The sequence below is a fragment of the Bufo bufo genome, chromosome 5 (assembly GCF_905171765.1).
Source record: "Bufo bufo chromosome 5, aBufBuf1.1, whole genome shotgun sequence".
NCBI classification, from domain to species: Eukaryota; Metazoa; Chordata; class Amphibia; order Anura; family Bufonidae; genus Bufo; species Bufo bufo.
In genome coordinates this window covers 462404805-462419888 of record NC_053393.1, presented here as the reverse complement: position 1 = coordinate 462419888, position 15084 = coordinate 462404805, and the positions used below count along the sequence as shown (strand labels likewise).

Below are 15084 nucleotides of genomic sequence, written 5' to 3'. Positions count from 1 at the left end.
TGAATACCTTGAGGGGTGTCGTTTCTTAGATGGGGTCACTTTTAGGGAGTTTCTCCTCTAGGGGTGCATCAGGGGGCTTCAAATGGGACATGGTGTAAAAAAACCAGTCCATAAAAATCAGCCTTCCAAAAACCAAACGGCGCACCTTTCACTCTACGCCCCGCTGTGTGGCCGTACAGTAGTTTACGGCCACATATTGGGTGTTTCTGTAAACGGCAGAGTCAGGGCAATAAAGATCCAATCTTGTTTGGCTGTTAACCCTTGCTTTGTTAGTGGAAAAATGGGTTAAAATGAAAAATTTGACAAAAATATGAAATTCTCAAATTTCCTCCCCATTTGCCAATAACTCTTGTGCAACACCTAAAGGGTTAACAATGTATGCAAAATCAGTTTTGAATACCTTGAGGGGTTTAGTTTCTTAGATGGGGTCATTTTTGGGTGGTTTCTATTATGTAAGCCTCGCAAAGTGACTTCAGACCTGAACTGGTCGCTAAAAATTGAGTTTTTGTAAATTTCTGAAAAATTTCAAAATTTGCATCTAAACTTCTAAGCCTTATAACATCCCCAAAAAATAAAATATCATTCCCAAAACAATTCAAACATGAAGTAGACATATGGGGAATGTAAAGTCATCACAATTTTTTGGGGTATTACTATGTATTACAGAAGTAGAGAAACTCAAACTTTGAAATTTGCTAATTTTTTTCATATTTTTGGTAAATTAGGTATTTTTTTGTGCAAAAAAAATAATTTTTTTGACTTCATTTTACCAGTGTCATGAAGTACAATATGTGACGAAAAAACAATCTCAGAATGGCCTGGATAAGTCAAAGCGTTTTAAAGTTATGAGCACTTAAAGTGACACTGGTCAGATTTGCAAAAAATGGCCTGGTCCTTAAGGTGAAAATGAGCCCGGTCCTTAAGGGGTTAAACCCCTAGATGAATACCTTGACGGGTGTTGTTTTACAAAAGGAGACTAGAACTTTGTATGTTCTGGTAGCTCAGTGCCTCTGCAATGTGATGACATATATTATACAACATATTTCTTTGATATAATTTGAGACCCTTGGTTGAAAATTATTCCAGCAAAATCTGCCCTCCAAAAGCCATATGGTGGACCTTGCCTTTTGAACCCTGCAGTGTGCCCATACAGCAGTTTACGGTCACATCTGAAGTGTTGCCATATTCAGGAGAGAATAGGTAACAAATTGTGGGTGTAATTTACTCTGTTACCCCTCGTGAAAATAAATAATGTGGGCCTAAAGAGACATTTTCTTGTAAAAAATAAAAAATTTTGTTTTCACAGCCAAATATTTCTAAATTCTATGAATCGCTTGTTGGGTCAAAGTGCTCGCTACATGCCTTGAAAAATTCCTTGGGGGGTGTAGTTTCCAAAATGGGGTCACTTCTTGGGGTTTTCCACTGTGGAGGTACCTCAGGGTGTCTTCAAATGTGACATGGCACCTGAAAATTATTCCAGCGAAATCTGCCCTACAAAAGCCATATAGCGGTCCTTTCTTTCTGCGCCCTGCCGTGTGCCCATACAGCAGTTTACGGCCACATATGGGGTGTTTCTGTAAACTACAGAATCAGGGCAATAAATATTGAGTTTGGTTTGGCTGTTAACCCTTGCTTTGTTACTGGAGAAAATGGACTAAAATGGAAAATCTGCCAAAAAAATGAAATTCTGAAATTTCATCTCCATTTTCCATTAATTCTTGTGGAACACCTAAAGGGTTAACAACGTTTGTAAAATCTGTTTTGAATACCTTGAGGGGTGTAATTTCTAAAATGGGGTCATTTTTGGGTGGTTTCTATTATGTAAGCCTCACAAAGTGACTTCAGACCTGAACTGGTCCTTAAAAAGTGGGTTTTGGAAATTTTCTGAAAAATTTCAAGATTTGCTTCTAAACTTCTACGCCTTGTAACGTCCCCAAAAAATAAATGGCATTCCCAAAATGATCCAAAAATGAAGTAGACATGTGGGGAATGTAAATTAATTACTATTTTGGGAGGTATTACTATGTATTATAGAAGTAGAGAAATTGAAACTTGGAAATTTGAACATTTTTCCCAATTTTTGATAAATTTTGTATTTTTTTCTAAATAAAAATGATTTTTTCTTACTCCATTTTACCAGTGTCATGAAGTACAATATGTGATGAGAAAACAGTCTATGAATGGCTTGGATAAGTAAAAGCGTTTTGAAGTTATTACCACACAAAGTGACACATGTCAGATTTGCAAAAATCAGTCCGGTCCTTAAGGTGAAAAATGGCCCGGTCCTTAAGGGGTTAAAGGAGATATTCCATTAAGATAACTTTTCCTCTATCCAAGTCATATGCTATAAAGTATCCATAAATGTTTCCAATCTCAACATATCAGATAAGTGTTTTCCTTTTATTTTCATAAACTCATGTTTATTGAGTTTTAATATATATGTGAATTAAAGACATACAGTCAGAGTTCTTAAAACTAGTACAAAGGAAAACTGGCTTAGTTGCCCATACCAATCAATAATATTTCAACTTTAATTTTTCAGAAAAAATGAAAGGTGGAATCTGAGTGGTTGCTATGGGCAACTAAGCCAGTTTTCCTTTACACCACTTTTGATAAATCTCCCCCATAGTTCGTAAGGGTCACATATAGTTTGGCTACTTTCATAGAAACATAGAAACATAGAATGTGTCGGCAGATAAGAACCATTTGGCCCATCTAGTCTGCCCAATATACTGAGTACTATGGATAGCCCCTGGCCCTATCTTATATGAAGGATGGCCTTATGCCTATCCCATGCATGCTTAAACTCCTTCACTGTATTTGCAGCTACCACTTCTGCAGGAAGGCTATTCCATGCATCCACTACTCTCTCAGTAAAGTAATACTTCCTGATATTACTTTTAAACCTTTGCCCCTCTAATTTAAAACTATGTCCTCTTGTAGCAGTTTTTCTTCTTTTAAATATTCTCTCCTCTTTTACCTTGTTGATTCCCTTTATGTATTTAAAAGTTTCTATCATATCCCCTCTGTCTCGTCTTTCTTCCAAGCTATACATGTTAAGGTCCTTTAATCTTTCCTGGTAAGTTTTATCCTGCAATCCATGTACCAGTTTAGTAGCTCTTCTCTGAACTCTCTCCAAAGTATCAATATCCTTCTGGAGATATGGTCTCCAGTACTGAGCACAATACTCCAAATGAGGTCTCACTAGTGCTCTGTAGAGCGGCATGAGCACCTCCCTCTTTCTACTGGTAATTCCTCTCCCTATACACCCAAGCATTCTGCTAGCATTTCCTTCTGCTCTATGACATTGTCTGCCTACCTTTAAGTCTTCTGAAATAATGACCCCTAAATCCCTTTCCTCAGATACTGAGGTTAGGACTGTATCACTGATTTTATATTCTGCTCTTGGGTTTTTACGCCCCAGGTGCATTATTTTGCACTTATCCACATTAAATTATAGTTGCCAGATTTTTGACCATTCCTCTAGTTTTCCTAAATCCTTTTCCATTTGGTGTATCCCTCCAGGAACATCAACCCTGTTACAAATCTTTGTGTCATCAGCAAAAAGACACACCTTACCATCGAGGCCTTCTGCAATTTCGCTGATAAAGATATTAAACAATATGGGTACCAGAACAGATTCCTGAGGTACCCCACTGGTAACAAGACCTTGGTCTGAATATACTCTATTGACTACAACCCTCTGTTGCCTGTCCCTCAGCCACTGCCTAATCCATTCAACAATATGGGAGTCCAAGCCCAAAGACTGCAATTTATTGATAAGCCTTCTGTGTGGGACAGTATCGAAAGCCTTACTGAAGTCTAGATAAGCGATGTCTACTGCACCTCCCACTAGCATTTTTTGTGGATCCATAGTGGATCTGCAAAAACTCTTCCGTTACAATAATGCAACCACATGCATCCATCATGAACGGATCCGGTTGTATTATCTCTTATATAGCCATGACGGATCCGTCATGGACACCACTGAAAGTCAATGGGGGACGGATCCATTTTCTATTGTGTCAGAGAAAACAGATCCGTCCCCGTTGACTTACATTGTGTGTTAGGACGGATCCGTCTTGCTCCGCACCACATCGTGGACAGAAAAATGCTGCTTGCAGCATTATTCTGCTCGCGATGGGAGCGCAACCAAACGGAACAGAATGCATTTTGGTGCATTCCGTTTCGTTCAGTTTTGTCTCCATTCATTGTCAACTGAAGCATTTTCATTCGTTATTGAGATCCTAATACGGATCTCGATAGCGGAATTGAAAGCGCTAATGTGAACGTAGCCTTATTAGGAGAATCACACATTAACAGTGTAAAGGTAGACAATGTAAACATATTCAACAGCAATATTATAACAAAATCATGGACAAGAAGGACACCACATCTCTCTTCTGCATATACTAACACATCTAGGAATTGGGTAACTCCAAATTGGCTATAGGCATAAATCGCCTAGTGAAGTAGCACTTGTAAAATGCTCTAGGTTCTAAATAGTAAAACAGAAGAAATAAAAAAAGAAAGTGGGAAAAAACAACAAAGGAAGAGGGTAGAAAGAAGATGAAAGCAAATGTTGCATGCTGTTTACTAAGAGGGGAAGCGTGAATCAAATTTGAAGAAAGTCCAAGAGGACCTAGTCAAAGTGGTGTGACTTTTCTGTGCTCTCAGCCATAAATGCTTCCAAATACATCACATAATCCATTTCAGTCACCCATTTTCTAAAAGAAAGGGACTACTCCGATTTCCAAACATGATAGATTACTCTGCCTGTGGAATTTCTGTGGAATGTAAGATTTAAAGGGGTTGTCTCTCTTCGAACATTGGTGGAATATCACTAGGATATGCCACCAATGTCAGATAGACCTATGTCTAGAACTAAGCACCCAAAGAGAATGATATGTGTGGCTGCCTTACCCTGCCCCCAAAATAGATGAGTACTGGCTTGGCTATTTCCAGCAATTCCTTAGAAGTGATTGGCGCACTGGCCACACTGCGCTCTCCATTAATTTCTATGGGACTACCCATAGAAATGAATGGATGGCTGCTGCGCATGCGTGGTGAACTCTCGTGAACTTTGGGTGTTCAGTTCCAGAGATAGGTGTGGGTTCCAGAGGGATTCACATGTATCTGACATTGGTGGCATATCCTAGCAATATGTTACTAATGTTTCAGGTGAGACAAGCCCTTTAAATAAACCTCCAAAATGGGTATCTATCCTCTATAAGCATCCTTGCAAATGATCTAGGATATTCATATTTTGACTTGGGTATAGGCACCTATCAAGGGTGCCCTCTATTTCAATTATGGTTTAGGCTATACTCTGATGCTCTTACTTGGTTTATGTTACAGATAAGCAGTACTCTTCCACATGCTGGTTCAATTATTGAACAATATAAGCAATATTCAGGTCTTTAGATAAGCAGGACCAAACCGACCACAATGCTGTTGCGGAATGCCCCATGGCCTGATGGCCTTAGATTCAATATTTAAGCATATTTTTTTACTAAAACCCCTTGGAATCTCATCAATTGAATGCATTTTTAATGTATATCCCTTCACAGATTATTGCACCGAAAAATTTTGAATTTTAAGTACACTAGTGTTATCAGTTTTATCGATAACTCCAATAATTATCTTCTTTTATTTGGGGCAATTCCATCTTTAGTTATCTATAAATACTTCTTGTCATCCTAAAGCATAAGTAGTCATGTCATTGACTTTTAAATACTAAACATTTACCTTATTATGAGGCACATTTAGCATCTTATAGAGACTTCGACATGGAGACATTGTGGCCTTTCAAAGAGAAACCTCTTATATTTCTTTGAATGTTATTACCAATCCACCGGCTTGCTATACAAGTGGATAAATATCCATATCCTCTAGGTCAATTTTAGGTCTATGCCAAAGGCAGAAGGAAATGCTAGATTTTCAAACTGTGGAGTCATTATAACTGGTCTCTTGAGCTCTAGGGAGCAATTTTTTTCATAGTGTCAAAAAGTGTTGAATTAATGGCAGGTTTGTATGTGTAGATATATCAATTAGCTGGATCCATGATAAAGATCTAAGGACTAGTGAGGTCAGAAAACTTTCTAAGTTTACCCATAGTTTATTAAAGTTATTTGGAACCAGTTCACAACAGAGAAGATAAATGCTTATGGGAAAAGTGACACCTGGACTGACCTGTGATTTAGGGTGAGTAGGAGTTTATTACTCAACCTGGGTTTAGCTTCTAGGAATTGAGCCAGAGTCTGAGGACATTGTGGGTTAGTTCAAAGTCCTGAATTTGTTACAGTGTTACTTATGACAAAAGCATATTTATATGAAAGGTGGGTATCTTACCAAATCAAAACTCCCTTTTTTGATTGATTTGATTTAATTATTTTTTAGTTGGTGTATGTTTGTTACTTAATGTGTTTAATGCGTCTTCAGCTCAACTGCTTGGTTGGATTAATAATTTTGACATGATTATTCTTGACCACTGGACACCTTGTTATTGAAACCCTATTAACTAATTCCATAAAATCGGTGTTTATTGTCAGTATTCAATTCTATTTGCAATCCTGTATCATTCGGGCAGGGGCGGATTGGGAACTTAAAGGGAACCTGTCACCAGTTTTATGGTGTCCTAACTAAGGGCAACATAAATAAGTGACTGATTCTCCTAGCAAAATGCTGGGTCACTTTCTTTAATTGAACCAGTCAATCTGCCAACATCTTGTATTGAAAAGCTCCAGCTGATAATGATGAGTCATGAATATTTATGAGCTCCTGACTCTCCCCGCCTACCTGCTGCTGAATATGAGTCAACAGCAGGTGGGCAGGGGAGTGGCTATAGCTGTAAATTAAATATACGCTGGACTCAATGACATCACGCTGGACTCGAATCAGCTCATTAGCATGTTGCATCTTTGTGTGTATATTATGAGGTAACCATCTGTCACACCAGTAAGTGAATACATCAAAGCTACTTTTTAGTAGTTAATGATTGTATATAATTAGTTAGATTATAATCAAATATCCACATGACAGGTTCCCTTTAAAGTGGCCCTGGAAAAAAATTAATAAAAGTTTCCTCATGTTGAAGGAGGGTCTAAATTGACCAGAGGCGGGGCCACATAAGTAGAAGGGGTCGGCAATACCATAGCACAAACTACCATATACCACAGAGCAGCACAATATATTGCCCCAAAAGCTGTCTGTCTGTATTGGCCATCAATAGAGACCATTTTCTGTTCTCCTCCTTTAGTTGTCTTTGATTAAGAAATGGAGCAGAGGGCTTAGGAAGTGAGATGCGGAACATATTTGAATTCAGAGGGGCATGTGCGGTCGCTGGCTGGGTACATGGGTACCTGATTCTCACAGCATTAATTACCTGTGAGAGCTCTTTATGTACCCCGCCAGCGGCAGAGAGTGGGCTTTGGTGGCCCCCTGGGCTTTAGCGCACCGGGAAATTTCCCTATAAGGTCTATGGCCAATCCGCCCCTGCATTCGGGTGTCACATAATTCACCACTAAACCTGGTTCCTACTCTGCCATATAATAGTCTGACAAATGAGAAAGCCAGAAGTGAGTCAAATAAAGGACTGTTCCCCTTGCTTCACTTTTTTTTAATGGACTGTGCCGAGAAAATGTTGACTTTAGGTAGACGCCATTGTCAGCAAAAGTCTATAATGATCAAATGTACAAAATCTATGAAAGTACAGTTCATAAAGAACCTTTTAGCCACCTCTTAAAGGAAGGTAATTATAGACATGGAAGGACAGCTTCCCACTGTTTCTTTTGGTCATAATGGACAGACTTTCTTCTCCAAATCTTGCATGAGAGATATGTGCCCAGACTTTTGCAGATGAATGGTAGTATGAAGCAAGAGTTGTTCTTCTTCTAGATTTCAGAATAATGGATGATTACTGATCTTATAAGGAGTCACTGAGGGGAAGTTTGATCCTGACATATGAAAAGGAGTCTATTCTACTTAAAGTTGATGTAAAGACTAAACAGTTTTCATTCCATAGAAGGGAAGTTAAGGTTCAACACCTCAGATTAAGGACGGTATTTGATGATACCATCGAGCAGGAGATTGTTGGGATAGGAACGCCTGCTCGCTAGTGGAGGAGATCACTGCTATTTCATATAGCAATCTCCTCTAGAGTATGGAGAGGAGCATTGTTATGCCATCGTTGGTCCCCATGCTGTCTAGTTGTTTTCCGGCAGCAGATCATGATTACATAGCACGATCTGCCATCAGCAAACAATTATTTTTAAGCAAGCTTAAAAATTAGAATTGCCTGATAAACGAGCGTTTGTTCATTTATTGGGTAATCGGAGGCAGTATTAGACTGCCAGATCATTGCTAAGAAGCGTTCCTGCGAACGCTCGGTAATGATGAACAGGTTTACAATCGGACAGTGTAATACAGGCTCAATGGAGGTTCTCTTTGAGATCCAAGATTTTTCAGATTAACTTTAGAAGTTGATATACATTAAATGCTTTCCTAATGTTGTGTATTATGCAGCTATGCAACCCCACATGCAGCAAGCTGTGTACACTGTGTGTTTTGATAGCTTTCTTTTGGCCACATATAACTTTTATAACAATTTGTTCCACAGTAGATCTTCTGAAACATCAGACCTGATGTGCTAGTCTTCTGTCACGGGACGCCGAGGTGCTCGCTCTCCTCAGCGCCGTCGGCGTCCCTTTGCTGTGCAGGAGAGAGGACGCCCACAGCGTCCTCGTCTCCTAGGTAACAGGGGGCGGGACGGACCGGCCGCGCACGTCTCCTCTGCGCGGCCGGCATCCTCAGTTCCCCAAGTAACCAGGGGAGGTCTGAGCACCGAGCTGGACACTCGGTGCTCGGCTGTTCTCCCTGGTGCAGGTCATGTGGCACTGGCCACGTCACATGACCTCAGCCTGCGAGTATTTAACAGGCAGCCTGCTGGCCACAGGTTGCCTGTTAATTAGGTATCTGGCGTTTGTTTGGTTTCCTGCATACTTACCTGATCCTGTGTTCCCTGACGATTCTCTGCCTGCTCTTTCTGTACTGCGCACATCTCCTTGTATTCTGACCCCGGCTCCATCTGAAGATTCTTTGCGGACTCCTGTTGTACTTCGTCTCTCTCCTGGTATTTGACTTCAGCTTCTCATGACTATTCTCTGCTTATTCCTTGGTACTGCATAACTCTCTTGGTATTGACCCGGTCCGTTCACGTACCGTTATGTGTCTTGTTTGTCCTTCCCGCACGTATCCTAAGTTAGGAACTGCCGTCAAGTTGTCCCCTGTCATCAGAACTCGTGAGGCAAGTAGGCAGGGCCAGGGGTGAGGGTGGAGTGCAGTGGTCACTATCCTCCCCCCTTTGTGTGTGTGTACGTGACCGTTACATTTTCGTTACCCATGTGCATAGCTGAAACTTTGGCGCCCATGACTGTGTCACTGGTTCACTAGTTGTCCCTTAACGGACCACTTTAGGTAAGTGTAACCACTGCATATTACTACTCAACAAGACCTACCTGGGGATACTCTGATACAATCATCTATCGTTTACTTTAACCCTGTTTTGTTGACTTTAACACTGTTCTGGTGACAACTGAAAGGGGATGCGATTGTATCCATCCGGTTTTGTATTAGACTCAATTGCCAATACGAAAGCAAAGGGTACAAAGAACTCCCCTGACTTATCCCTCTTTAAATGGCAATGTGATCCAAGGGAACAGCATCACATGTTCTTCTGTTAATGGATGGACTACAACATTTTGGAAACCTACTCCAATTCCAGTGATATCAAAAGTAGACAGAACTCCCAGGTTAATGAATCCTAAAACACTACAGTTCCCCCACTATCAAAGCTGGGCTGAGATCCCAAGACAGATATAACATATAAGGGTGGGTTCACACTAGCGTTAGGGATTCCGTTATGGCTTTCCGTTATAACATGGTTATAACAGAAAATAACGGAATGCCCAGACAGAATGCAAAATGGAAGCCTTTAAAAGGCATTCGGTTTGCTTTCCGTCCTAATAGAAGTCTATGGGAAAGCATAACGGATCCGTCTGGGTCCCGGTATGCAAGACGGAAAACAAAGTCCTGCCGACAGGACTTTGTTTTCCGTTTTGCATAACGGGACCCAGACGGATCCGTTTTGATTCCCATAGACTTCTATTAGGACAGAGAGCAAACGCAATGCCTTTTAACGGCTTCCGTTTTGCATTCCGTCATAATACAAGTCTATGGGCAGAAGAACGGATCCGTCATTCAGTCTTATGGATTCCGTTATTTTCCATTATAACCATGTTATAACGGAAAGCCATAATTGAATCCCTAACACTAGTGTGAACCCACCCTAACATAAATGTGTTTAATATCAAAATTGCTTTAAAATCTGGTACCCATTAGATTAGTAACACTAGATTAATTAATATATTTAATGGTATTAATTGATAAATAGTATAATAAGCAAATGTATAGAGAACAATTTAAAACATTTGTTATAAGGTAGACTTTATCACAGTGAGAATGTAACATCTCCCAATGAATTAACATGTTAAACATTCGTTTACTGACCTGATTCTAGGAAAGAGGAGTGTCAGAGAAAGTTTCTACCAGCTTGCTGCTTTATATGCAAGCACTGCAAGTGAGGCTTCAACTACTCGTCATATAATGTAATGATTAAACATGCTGCCGTGTGTAAAGGCCATCATTGTGCAATCAGAATGAAATTCTCTGGCTACACAATTAGGAATGAGTGAGGTCACTTCCTATTCTTTGATAGAATAACTGTCTGATCTTTGCGTGGTAATAATGTAATTTCAGTTAATTATATATCAATGTTGGGAAACTTATTTTAATGATTTGAGGTTTTCTCCACGATTAGCCTTGGATTATTTTTTCTATGTATATTTATTTCTTCATTACAAGACTGGGTAAGTAAGTGTATAATGTAAATGACAAAGAAAAGCACTTTACATTCTTTTCTACTTATCTACAAGCAAGTTCAACACTGCTAAAATTATCATATAAAATGTGTGTAAAGTACGGTATATAGCTGACAGTGCTGACAGTGTCATGTGGCCAACCACGACTTTAGCAAGGTCATAGCTTTACATTCGTCAATACAGTAGACTAGCTATTATAGGTTAAGAAGGATTTTATCTGAAGGTCCCTTTTGGTTTTTCCTTCCTAGAAATCTTACTCCATCTTAAACATTACATCATCATGTTACTGTAGGCTGTAGCCTACAATAGAGCCAAGGATCTTACACAGGATAATTGTTTATCAGTCAGCAAAAAACACCAGACAGATGAGGAACAGCAGCAAAAGAACAAATGGAGTGCCAATTTCATCACCACTTAGGGCTCTTTCACACTTGCGTTGTTCTGTTCCGGCATAGAGTTCCGTCGTCGGTGCTCTATGCCGGAAGAATCCTGATCAGGATTATCCCCATGCATTCTGAATGGAGAGAAATCCGTTCAGGATGCATCAGGATGTCTTCAGTTCCGGAACGGAATGTTTTTTGGCCGGAGAAAATACCGCAGCATGCTGCGCTTTTTGCTCCGGTCAAAAATCCTGAACACTTGCCGCAAGGCCGGATCCGGAATTAATGCCCATTGAAAGGCATTAATCCGGATCCGGCCTTAAGCTAAACGTCGTTTCGGCGCATTACCGGATCCGACGTTTAGCTTTTTATGAATGGTTACCATGGCTGCCAGGACGCTAAAGTCCTGTTTGCCATGGTAAAGTGTAGTGGGGAGCGGGGGAGCAGTATACTTACCGTCCCCGCGGCTCCCGGGGCGCTTCAGAGTGACGTCAGGGCGCCCCACGGGCATGGATGACGTGTTGCATGGATCACGTCATCCATGCGCATGGGGCGCTCTGACATCATTCTGGAGCGCCCCAGGAGCCGCACGGACGGTAAGTATACTGTTCCCCGCTCCCCACTACTACTATGGCAACCAGGACTTTAATAGCGTCCTGGGTGCCATAGTAACACTGAACGCATTTTGAAGACGGATCCGTCTTCAAATGCTTTCAGTTCACTTGCGGTGTTACGGATCCGGCGGGCACTTCCGGCAAATGCAGTACACGACGGATCCGGACAACGCAAGTGTGAAAGAGGCCTTACAGTAGCAATCACAAAGATGTGAGAAACATTCTCTCCAAACACTGGCACATTCTTAAAAAAGACCCATTTATAGGCAAATCTTTACCAACGCGTCCGCCCCTGACTTTTAGAAGAGCAAAAACTATTGGCACCTAGCAAATTGCGTGAACAACACAGTAAAAGAGCAGTACCAACTGTCAGCTCCTTTCTGCCATCCAGACCAGTGGGTAGTTGGGTAGTTCAAAATGCAGACAACCCAAATGTTTGTGTTGCCTCTCCATACGTAACTCCACCTCATTCCGAAATAACAATACTGGAGAAATCTTCAATATCAAACAACAATTGGACTGCGGGTCAAAAAACGTGATCTACGTACTTGAATGCCAGTGTGGATTACAGTATGTGGGACGCACCACACAAACATTGCGTAATAGGCTGAACAAGCACCATTCATATATCAAAAATAAATTTATGCAGCATAGTGTGTCAAGACATGTCACCGACAAACATCAGGGTCTTTTTTCAAGTATTTCTGTTTTGCCCATAGAACAGATCTATACAGATAGCCGGAATATTATGAAAACAATCAAAAGACGCGAAATGTTCTGGATTTACAGACTGAACAGCTTGAATCCTCAGGGTTTAAATGAGGCATTTGAAATCAATTTGTAATCTCCAGATACATTGCAATATTGCTACTAATAATAAACACATATACTCCACAAAAGTAGGGTAAAAAGATCTTTGCAATACTGTCCGTTACCTATACCAGGTCCAGATATGTATCATTTTTATACCAGAGATTCTTTGGTTTACAATCCCCGCCCTATATGAATAAATGGTTGCATTATCAGGCTTCACCAGTGCTTTTGGTGACAGTCGCACTGGCTGGCACCTCGGAGGGTGCGCTTGTGTATCTGTGCACCTGTGCAATCCCATGCATATGTGTACGTGTCCATGAGTCCACTCTCATTATACAGATGGTGCGGTGATGATTGGTTACCATGACCTTTGATCATTATCAACCATTATTTTATCAATTTTTCTGGACGTGCATTGACGCTTGCACTACCAGAAAAAAACATTTTATGTGTTTTTTTTTATGTGGTATTTTATATTTATGTATTACTCAGCGGGAGATATATATGTATTTTATTGTTTTATTATTTATTTAATTGTATTTGTTCACCTTTTGCGATTTTTCAATCAGATCATTCAAAGATGTCACTCGTTTCTACATATTTAGGAGTCTTACCATATTTATGACCCAATTTGGTTCTCCCAGCTTCAGCTGCATCCTGCTATTGCCTCCGTAACAGTGGACTGCTCCTACACCATCGGAGCGTCCCTGTTACCTGGCAGCGGCCCCCACGTGACCCGGCCCTGATCATCTGAGGCTGGCCCGGAACACGTGACACGATCTCAAACAGCAGACTGCTCCCGCATCACCAGAGTGTCTCTGTTACTCGGCAACGGTCCCCACGTGACCCGGCCCCACTCATGTGATGCGGGTCCGGAACACGTGGTAGGACTACATCATTAGTATGCACCATGTCGGGCGCTTCAGATGCGCCTTTTGATGCGCTTCTGATTGCTTTTTATTCAAGTGCCGGACCCTTTTTTTCATGTGACCATGGAATTTGTTTCAAATAAACAGAAAGCATTGTTATATCTGGTCTCTCATGATGAAAGAAAAACAAGTTTGCAGACATCTCTCTATGAGGACTGTGTTGAAATACATTATATACTTGTCACAAACCCATGTAGGGAACACCTCCTTTGACCCCCCCATGTAGGTGGTGCGCTTGCAGGTATAAATATGTGTAGTTTTCTGTTACTAAAACTTGTGCAGCTTTTTTGTACCTGATGAAGGGGAGTGATTCCCCGAAACGCGTTGTATCACTGCAATAAAAGATTTTACATCTGATCCTAGTACCTGGTTGACGGATTTTTGCGCCGAGGGTCTTTTCTGCTCTTTTTATGCACATTGTAATTCATGACAGTCATAAATTTAAGTCAATAGATTTTACCTTTATTTATGAAAAAATCCCAAATTTACTAAAACAGAAAGTGGTACCTCATAAAATATTTATTACTTAACATTCCCCATATGTCTACTTTATGTTAGCATCATTTTGGAAATGTCATTTTATTTTTTTAGGACGTTACAAGGCTTAGAAGTTTAAAGGCAATTCTTAACATTTTTAAGAAAATTTCCAAAACACACTTTTTAAGGACCAGTTCAGATCTGAAGTCACTTTGTGAGGCTTACTTAGTGGATACCCCCCATAAATGACCCCATTGTAAAAAACTACACCCCTCAAGTTACTCAAAACTGATTTTACAAACTTTGTTAACCATTTAGGTGTTCCACAAGAATTAAAGGAAAATGGAGATGAAATTTCTAAATTTGACTTTTTGGGCAGATTTTCCATTTTATTAAATTTTTTTCTTTAACACATTGAGGGTTAACAGCCAAACAAAACTCAATATTCAATAATCAATACTCAATGCTACTGAGGAAGAGGCAAGTAGCCTCGAAACGCGTCTAGTCACCAGCTAAACTGCGGCGTCTTCAACCTTCATAACCGGTTCGGACCGAAAAGTATATTGTGCGCACAAAGGAAGAATTCAAAGAAGGAGGAAAACACATGGCCAAATACATTGCCGTCTATATCACACAGGACCTGTGAAACCACATAGCTGCCTATACCGTATAGGACCTGCGGATCATCTGACCAGACACGTGACCTAGACGTCAGGATCACCTGATACCGAAAAATACGCCCATTAAGCTACGCAGTAGAACGCTTCCGACCACGTGAGTTCGGCGTCCCTGCAAACCACCGACATCCCGCATCTCCTGGATCGTGTCCGAACATACACTGCGTGTAGAATTATTAGGCAAATGAGTATTTTGACCACATCATCCTCTTTATGCATGTTGTCTTACTCCAAGCTGTATAGGCTCGAAAGCCTAC

At 40.6% G+C, this 15084-nt stretch overlaps 1 protein-coding gene across 3 annotated transcripts in view; it reads right to left on the bottom strand.

Annotated features, from left to right (window-relative positions):
• Positions 1–15084, bottom strand: part of LOC121002302 (ATP-binding cassette sub-family B member 5-like) — a 1125761-nt gene that overhangs the window by 84837 nt on the left and 1025840 nt on the right. The window contains exon 1 of one of the 3 annotated variants that reach the window (XM_040433699.1): positions 10567–10619. The exons of the other annotated variants lie outside the window; for them this stretch is intronic. The gene's annotated coding sequence lies outside the window, so the exon portion shown is untranslated. Of the gene's footprint in view, positions 1–10566; positions 10620–15084 lie in introns of those variants that run through there. 3 annotated transcript variants of the gene reach the window in all.